Source organism: Suricata suricatta, chromosome 16, assembly GCF_006229205.1.
Source record: "Suricata suricatta isolate VVHF042 chromosome 16, meerkat_22Aug2017_6uvM2_HiC, whole genome shotgun sequence".
Taxonomy (NCBI): Eukaryota; Metazoa; Chordata; class Mammalia; order Carnivora; family Herpestidae; genus Suricata; species Suricata suricatta.
In genome coordinates this window covers 35,784,606-35,793,545 of record NC_043715.1, presented here as the reverse complement: position 1 = coordinate 35,793,545, position 8,940 = coordinate 35,784,606, and the positions used below count along the sequence as shown (strand labels likewise).

General features: G+C 41.7%; 1 long non-coding RNA gene across 2 annotated transcripts in view; it reads right to left on the bottom strand.

The window, feature by feature from the left end:
• Positions 1 to 679: 679 nt before the first annotated feature.
• The window catches only part of LOC115281073, a 90,544-nt gene continuing 82,283 nt past the window's right edge, over positions 680 to 8,940 (bottom strand). For both annotated transcript variants that reach the window (XR_003904055.1, XR_003904056.1), the window contains exon 3: positions 680 to 742. This is a non-coding gene — a long non-coding RNA (uncharacterized LOC115281073). The remainder of the gene's footprint in view (positions 743 to 8,940) is intronic.

Genomic DNA, 8,940 nt, shown 5'->3' with positions numbered 1-8,940 from the left:
GAATCCTTAAAAATTATTTAAAATGTGTCATTTTTGGAGATGTTCTCTCCATCTTTACCAACCTTCCACACTTCAGTGAGCTAAACTTCTGACACCCCACTCATAAGCACACATCATTGTTTCTGTGTTGCATTTGCCTGGATTCCCTCAGAAACAGACCCTAAAATAAGGATACCAGTGCAAGTTAAAGACAATCCCAGGAAGCATTTACAGATGAGTAGGGGAGTGAAGCAAGAAGGCAAAGCAGTCAATGCAAGGTGCATTCATGAGCAGGTACTGCTACAGGCAGTTGGGGTTTTGTTCCCTCATGACCTTTTGATGATAGTACAAAACAGACTCCAAACTGTCCCATTGGAGGGATCTAGGATGTTTATCCACAAACTCCTATTTATTATTGCTGAGGATGCTCTAGAATGCCAATGTCCTCTACTCCCAACTTGCCCTGTTTGTGAGCTAGGAGAAAGCCTATAGGCCTTGAAGAATCACAGGTGCTTGTGGGAGGACATAGGAGACATACACCAGAACAGAAAGCACAAGCACCAACAAGATATGGGTGGACACTCACAGTGTCTGCTTTAGGTGTGAACCCTTCAAGTCCTCCAGCATGCCTGCTTCAGTTGTGCAGTGGCTATCATTCCCATTAGTCTCCACACATCATTGGGGTCAGGAACTGCCTTCTTTATGTCTGTATCTCTGCTCCATTCCTCAGAAGATCCATTTCACAACAGATGTTCAGCAAATGCTTTCAAAAAGAAACAGAAGCTGGGTCACCTGGGTGTCTCAGTTGGTTCAGTGTTCGACTTCAGTTCAGGTCATGATTTCATGGTCTGTGAATTTGAGCCCTGTGTCCAGCTCTATGCAGATAGTTCAGAGCCTGGAGCCTGCAGCCTGCTTCAGATTCTGTGTTTCCCTCTCTCTCTCTGCCCCTCCTCTACTTTCTCTCTCTCTCTCTCTCTCTCTCTCAAAAATGAATAAGGGTTAAAAAGTTTTTAAAAAGAAAAAAATATAAAGAAACAGGAGCAGCAGCATGAGGCCATGATTGACCAAGAGAATTTAAAAAAGATTTTTTAGGGGGAAAAGTAGTACCAGGCAACCCATCAATAAATAGTGGAGGTGAACTAGATTGGAAAGAGATCTCTAAGACATAATATACGACCTGTTCTGATAGGAAAATCTGCTATCCATGCATTCCTTTGATGTCTTGGAAACATCTGGCCTTAGAAGCTACACCACCAGAGCAAAAATACTCCCTGTAGAGAGATTACAAATAAGTCCCTTCATCCCCAAGGAGCAGAGAACAGCAGAACTGGTGTGTTTTTGTTTTTGTTTATCTTCCTAGCCACCAAAGAAGACAGAACTGGGTTTTCTATAGCTCAAATTCTGGGCTGGGGAGGCACTTCATGAGTAGGTCTGGCTTGGTATGGAGGGATTACAAGGGTGGAAGCTGGGTGTGTAGGGATTGTATGAGAAGGAGCCCTGCAGGGCTGAGTCTCCCCACCCCGCTGAGTCTGCCACACCAGCCCCTAGGATTGTCCAGTGGGAGTGGTGCTTACCATTCGGCTACTTTATGAGGAAACTTTCCTGGAGTTCTTATCCATTCCCTCAAGACAACTCTAAGATTAAAGGACATTTGGAGAGGGGTGAAGAGAGCTCCCACAGCACTTAACCACTCTGAAGGTGTCCCTCAGCAGCTGTTGCTGCTCTCTGTCAGGCTGGCTGGATGCAGGAAGAGGTTAATGCCACTCCCCTCCCCCAGTGAGGACCTGAGATAGAGATAATTGCAAGTTTGAAGATAAGTACCCACCCTTCTCTACCCTCAGGTAGAATAACTCTGCAGTGTTTTCCATGTCACTTCCTAAAGGTTCCAGACTAACTGAACCCTGGCTGCCTTCAATAGTAGATAATTTTCTTAAAAATACACCATGTGGAAGTGGAGTGTTGGAGAAAGGAAAGAATATAAATACGTTGGTGTGCAAGGGAAGTGCCTATAGCCTACCTTCTAAAATGGAATCTGAATTTTCTGAGATGATGAGATCTTGCATAGGGAGTTATGAAACTTCAGGCTTTGATCTCTAGTTAGAATCCAAACAGAGCCAAATGCTCTGCTGTAATAGTCCCCAGTGACTACAAAATTGGGCACATCAAGCCTGGGAGAACAAAAAAAAAAAAAAAAAAAGAGTAAATCTGGGCAGTCTCCATTTCCAGAGGCTGCTCCCACACAATGTCTGCCCTCTTTCACTTGAAGCCCCTTGGTGAGTATCTCACCCCTACCCCCACATGTAGACATTGCATGTGAGTAATATTAGCACTCTTCCTGATAGCAATCACCTCTGTGATGCTCATATGGTTTATAGTCTCCCTTTAAGCAAAATGGCAGAGCTTATCATCTGGCAAACTATTACTGTTTATAAGACTTGGTTTTACTGTACATCCTTATTTATTTCAAAACGAGGCAAAGCGTACGTTTTCTTCACATGAAAAAGTAAATAAATAAATAAGAGTGGGCCTTCCCATCCTGCATTGAATATCAAAGCATGGCTTTGTTTGGGTTCCATTAGAGTGCCAGCAGCTCAAGTCCAAAACCAAGATCAGGAGAATCAAAGGAAGCATAGGTCACATTGAAGACCTTTTCTTTAAGATTGCTGGTCCTAACTTGATCAGTATCTATCCAGGATTGAGGGGCCCAGGGGAAAGTATGGGGGTTACAAACATCATTCATTGTGCCTAAGAAAGGAAGTCTTCATGTTTGGGGGTACCTGGGTCTACCAGACAGTACCTTTGTGAACACTTTTATTCATTTCTCTCCTCATCCCTTCATCTGTCTCTTTCACTTTCAGGATATACACCAAAATCATATCAATCCTCCACACACCACTCCTTACACATTCCTCCCATGTTCATAATTCTTGGCTGGCTCTCCACTTCTAAAAGCCCAACCTTCCAGGTCTCTAATTTGGCATTGTACTAGCTTCTGATGAGTTACTCAGGCCAGGGACTCCCCAGACACCAAAATGACATTTATCCCTACTTCCAAACTTTCACTTATATTTTCCTTTTAATTTGTTCTTCCCCTATGGCCATTCAAATACCATCTACCCACTCCTCAAGCCCATTCACTCAGGAAGCACTTTGCCCAGCTATTCATTGAGTCCTAGATCTGTGCAGGCACTATTCTGGGCACCAGACATGGTCAGTGCCTCCTTTCCCCAAGTTCTTAAAAGCACCTGTTTGCTTCATGTTCTCACCACTTGTTGAACATTTTTCCAGAGTTATCATCATTGATCATAGAAGACTATTTCATGAGCTTGTGCATCCACTCCCTCTCAGGCTGCCAGCTAACCCAAGGTGGCCTACATGATGCTGACTAACAGCAGGTTATCAATGATGGAAGATGTCTCCCGAATACACACTGTTAGGTTGTGGATGCCCAGGCCCCACTCCAGAACAACACAATAAAAATCTTGGGTGGGACTCCAGAATTTAGTTTTTTTAACTTCTCCAGGATTCACTGTGAAAGATAAAAACCAATCAGTTGATGTCTGCTGGTGAAATAATTTGATGTGAGAAGTAAGAAGCTACTTGAGAGAAAGAAACCATAAAAAGAAGGAGTAATGATAGTCTTCCCTGAGACACCCTCTTAAGGAAAGGGATAAAGAATGACATTTGTTGGGAATATATCTTTATAGGCATATTCAGGGTGGACGTTGGCCAGCTCTAAGGCAACGGAGCTAGAACAATGGGAGATAACTCTGCATGAGACAAGAAAGAGGAACATGAAGTGGGGCAAATGGAAGAGATAAAGGAAAGAAAGCTGAGGGAGAGGAGGGAAGGCAAACAATAACAGCTGGCAGTATGCAAAGTCACCACTTCTCTTAGCCCCAAATCTTTAAAAAAAAAATTACACAAAATCTCATGAAATGTTTCCTGTTAGTGGATTTTTAGTGTAATCCAGGGAAGAACCTGAGCTGAATGCACAGGGTGACATGGGACAAAACAGAGAATGGCAGCCAAAGTGGGGAATCTATGTTAATTTGCTGAGCTTAGACTTTGGGAAAACTTGAGGCTTCCCCAAGTTTCGAAGTTAAATGTACTTTAGAGAGTCCCACCGGGATAAAGGAAGTAAATGCAAAATTCACAAAACATCACAGAGTTGAAGCTGTTCTAATGCCAGTGCCAGAGATCTGGCTCTTGAGAGGTTAGATGGTAAATATGTCATGGAAGGAGCTTAGTTACCCAGTATTAAGTGTCCAAGAGGAGGCAGCTTGCTGAGGAGAAAAGCTCAGGCTCAGGAGCTCAGACACACTAGTTCCCCAATGTACTAATCACAACACTTATTCTCTTGATTAGAGCTCTTATAGCATGTGTCATATGAACCATAAATAACCCAAAGCTGCCAGACTTTATTTATTTATGGTACATTATGGTACTAATGAGCTGGTCATAGGCTAAGAGTCTGCCTTTTCCCCCATAGAAAGGTGAATGCTCAGCCTCCTCTTTTTGTATTTCTTATTAATACTTTATTGTAAAGTTGGTTTCCATATAACACCCAGTGCTCTTCTCCGCAAGCACCCTCCTCCATGACCATCACCTTCCATCCCTTTTCCTCTTCCCTTTTCAGTCCTCAGTGTTTTCAGTATTCAAGAGTCTCTATTTGCCTCGATCCCTCTCTATAACATTTCCCCCCCTTCCCCTTCCCACAGTCCCTTGTTAGGTTTCTCCTGATAGTCCTATGAGTGAAAACATATGTTATCTGTCCTTCTCTGCCTGATTTATTTTGCTTAGCATGACACCCTCGAGGTCCGTCCACTTTGCTACAAATGGCCAGATTTCATTCTTTCCCATTGACATGTAGTACTCCATTGTGTATATGTACCACATGTTCTTTATCCATTCATCAGTAATGGACATTTAGGCTCTTTCCATGTTTTGACTATTGTAGAAAGTGCCGCTATGAACATTGGGGTACATGTGCCCCTATGTGTCAGCACTTCTGTATCCCTAGGGTATATCCCTAGCAGGGCTATTGCTGGGTCATTGGGGAGTTCTATTGATAGTTTTTTGAGGAACATCCACACTGTTTTCCAGAGTGGCTGCACTGGTTTCCATTCCCACCAAGAATGTAGGAGGGTGCCCATTTCTCCACACCCTCGCCAGCATTTATAGTCTCTTGATTTGTTCATTTTAGCCACCCTGACCAGTGTGATGTGGTATCTCAGTGTGGTTTTGATTTGTATTTCCCTGATGATGAGTGACACTGAGCATCATTTCATGTGTCTGTTGGCTATCTGAATGTCCTCTTTGGAAAAGTGTCTATTCATGTCTTTTGCCCATTTCTTCACAGGATTACTCATTTTTCGGGTGTGGAGTTTGGTGAGTTCCTTATAGATTTTGGATACTAGCCCTTTATCCAATATATCATTTGCAACTATTTTTTCCCATTCTGTCGGTTGCCTATTAGTTTTTTGTTTTGTTTTTTTTTTTTTACTGTTTCCTTTGCAGTGCAGAAGCTTTTTATCTTGATGAGGTCCCAATAGTTCATTTTTGCTTTCATTTCCCTTGCCTTTGGGGATGTGTCCAGTAGGAAATTGCTGTGGTTGAGGTCAAGGAGGCTGGTTTTTGCTTTCTCCTCTAGGGTTTGATGGTTTCCTGTCTCACTTTCAGGTCCTTCAGTCATTTTGAGTTTATTTTTGTGTATGGTGTAAGAGAGTGGTCTAGTTTCATTCTTCTGCATGTTGCTTTCCAGTTCTCCCAGCACCACCTGTTAAAGAGGCTGTCTTTTTTCCACTGGATACTCTTTCTTGCTTTGTCAAAGATTAATTGGCCATACATTTGTGGGCCCAGTCCTGGGCTCTCTATTCTATTCCATTGGTCTATGTGTCTTTCAGGCTCCTCTTTTCAAGGCTCCCACAGTGTCTCAATGAGAAGTGTGCTTCAGGTGCTTCAGAATCACTTCAGAATCAAAGGAACTTTCCTGCGTCTCATCGATATCCCAGATCCATCCCTTCCACTTCTCAGTGGGTTGCTTGCTGTATTACTCTAAATCACCTTCAAGCCACCGCTCCTGCCACTAATCCCAAAGAGGCTTGGGTCACCATCTAGGCCTCTGACACCACTGATGCTGCCATCTTTTTCACAATGTTTGTTCATTTACTCACTACCTAATAGGTAGAGAAATAATGCCTCACCTGTGTTAGGCTCACTTAAAAAGGACCTATACCAATACAACTAAGCCCCAGAATGTTATTACTCTCTCAGCTTTAAATATGTTCAACTTTCTCCCCCCTGAAATTATAAAATGCTACAGTTGGGATGGTCAGGAGATGATTATGTAACAGCTACCACACCAGACCCAGACCTCCCAACTGTATCAGAGCTTTCGTCTTAGTACAGAAACTGATTCTTCCTCACACACTCTCTTTCTGTGGTTAGTTTATTTTCCAGGGGCTCTGATGTCTGGGTTTTCACTTTGACTTTTATCTTGCCTCTCTCAATATGTCTGCCCATCTATACATGCCAATCACTGATACAAAGTTTTATTTCAACTTTGTTTTTATGAATAGAAAAAGTTGAGAGGAGGGCCACAGATCTCCCATGCCCACATTGCCCCTTGGCTCAGCCAGGACTGCATGGTTTTATCTTTTGATGCCTGTCTTCTCACCCAGTGGTGAAGGAACACCAATCTTTAGGACCCAACACTACTGTTTTCTAAAGTGTTCGTGTTCCAATGTTGCCCTTACTGGGTGATCTTGAGTAAATTACTCCTTCTTTCTGAGCTTCAATCTCTTCATATATAAAATGGTAATTCTGTTGATATATTGGGGTGGTAATAGGGGTTTTTGAAACTTTGGGAGCTAAATTAGAAAAATATACATACTGGATAGAGTTGGTAGAGACATAGACATCTTAAGGACAGACGTCTCTCAAAACCAGACAAGAAAAGCCAACATAGTTCAGCTGCAGCCTAATTGATGGTATCATTAACATGCCTAAAGAGAAAGCAAGTCAGAGGAAAGGGAAGGCTCAGCCTTCTGGTTCTCCCACATGTCTATTCCAGGCAGAATTGGATGAGGCTGGGCCTTCACAGTGGAGTCTGATCCTATTAAACCTTTGGGACATCCCTCTAATTCCTCATCTCTGAACTCATTATCCCTACCAAATTGACTTCTCATTTCTTTCATATCTTTTTGGTTCTAGGTGGATAAACTAATGCTTTGTAAGCACTTTGAAAGTAGAAACCACTATACACAGTTAAGCTCATTATTTAACATCAAAGATGGATCCTGACACAGGCCTTTAAGCCACATTCATGGGCCCAAGAAGAAAAACAACTACCTAGTAAACCTGCAAGGTAAGCCTTATCTATCAGCTTACACGTAAGCCTCCAAAAATTAAAAATAGAGATAATTTCAAGAAAAGACGGTGATATCATTTTTGGGGGAATCTAAATGTATACCACATTCCAAGGTTACCTTAAGGCAGCGGTAACTTATCTTTGTGGAAACTCTTAGTTAAGTCACTGCAGGTTGCGATAACAAATAAATTCCAAAATCTCAGTAGCTTAACACAACAGCTAATGCAGGTGTCACTTGTTATTAAGTGACTTTCCTTATGTGATGATTCAGTGATCAAGTTTTCTTCCATTTTGTGGTTCTACCATCTCTAAAGCCTCAGAGTTTTCTGCACTCAGTAGAGGAAAATACAGTGTATGGTACACCCTTGTTCTTTGAAAACCTAAACATGCAATGTGACATATATCACTGCTGCTTAGGTGGCACTGCCAGGAACCATTCATATGTAGGTACAAAGAGATATGTCACTGGCTAACAACTCTCCTTCAACAGTAACTTCACACTAGGGAATGAAGTACACATTTTGATGAACAGCTATTCAACACAAACACAGGTCACAATCCCCCCTTAAAAACAAATGAAAAACAAGCACCCTTTACCTAGAAAAAAAGGGGTTGTGAGGGAACCATTCATTAATTAATTAATATTCCACTGTTTAAATCTCCCACTGAAGGTTTTTCAACAGACTAAGCATGTAGATTTATATTCATGGCTCTTTCTTTCCCTCTCCTCCCACCAAAGAAAGTATATTTGAAATATTAAAAGAGAAGGAAGGAAGACATTAGCAAACGAGATGTTTCCACATATTTTTTTTGGAATACTAAGTAGATAGAAGTGTGTTTAATGATGAGGTAGAAGAAAGCTGATCCCAAGAGTAACCATGGAAGACTGTAGATAAGAAAGCAGCTTCTTAAAAACCATAATGCTTCATAAAAAGTAAAATCCATGAATAAGAGAGAGAGCTCTTAAAATTAGAAATATTATTGTTGAAATTAAAAATACAAAAGCAAGGTTTGAAGATAGGGTAGAGAGATAAGGAGATTGAAAATAGAAGCATAATTATCTGCTAGCTGACACTATCAACTCCTAGCTACACCCCCAGGAAGGACACCCTTGACAGAGCGGGTCCTTGGTCACTCTAATCAAGGCCCATTTCTCACATCTTTGTCTTCCATATCACCATTGAAGCTCAGGAATTGTTGAAGATGGTCTAAAGTGCTGTAGTAGCTAATAGAAATTACATTTAGGAAAGGTGGAGTAGAGGAATTTCTAAACTATATTTTTAAAAAGTCTTTTCATTTGTCCAAAAAAAATACTGGGAACTTTGGGAGAGAGACAGTGACCCCCTAGATCCTACCTCACACTCTGCCCCTTAAAGCTCTAAAAAAGCACTTGCTTCTTCTAATGGCAACAGGATAATTAGCTACCAGTTTTGGAAAGCCCCACTTTTTATCTACCCTGTGATTTTCTCTTCCTCTCCCAAGCAGAACATTTCTCCAAGAGTAGGTTAGCCCATCTAGAATAATGCAATAAGACCTCTATGGTTGTTAGTCCCACAACTCCAGGTATCATACATAGGTGCCCCAAATAT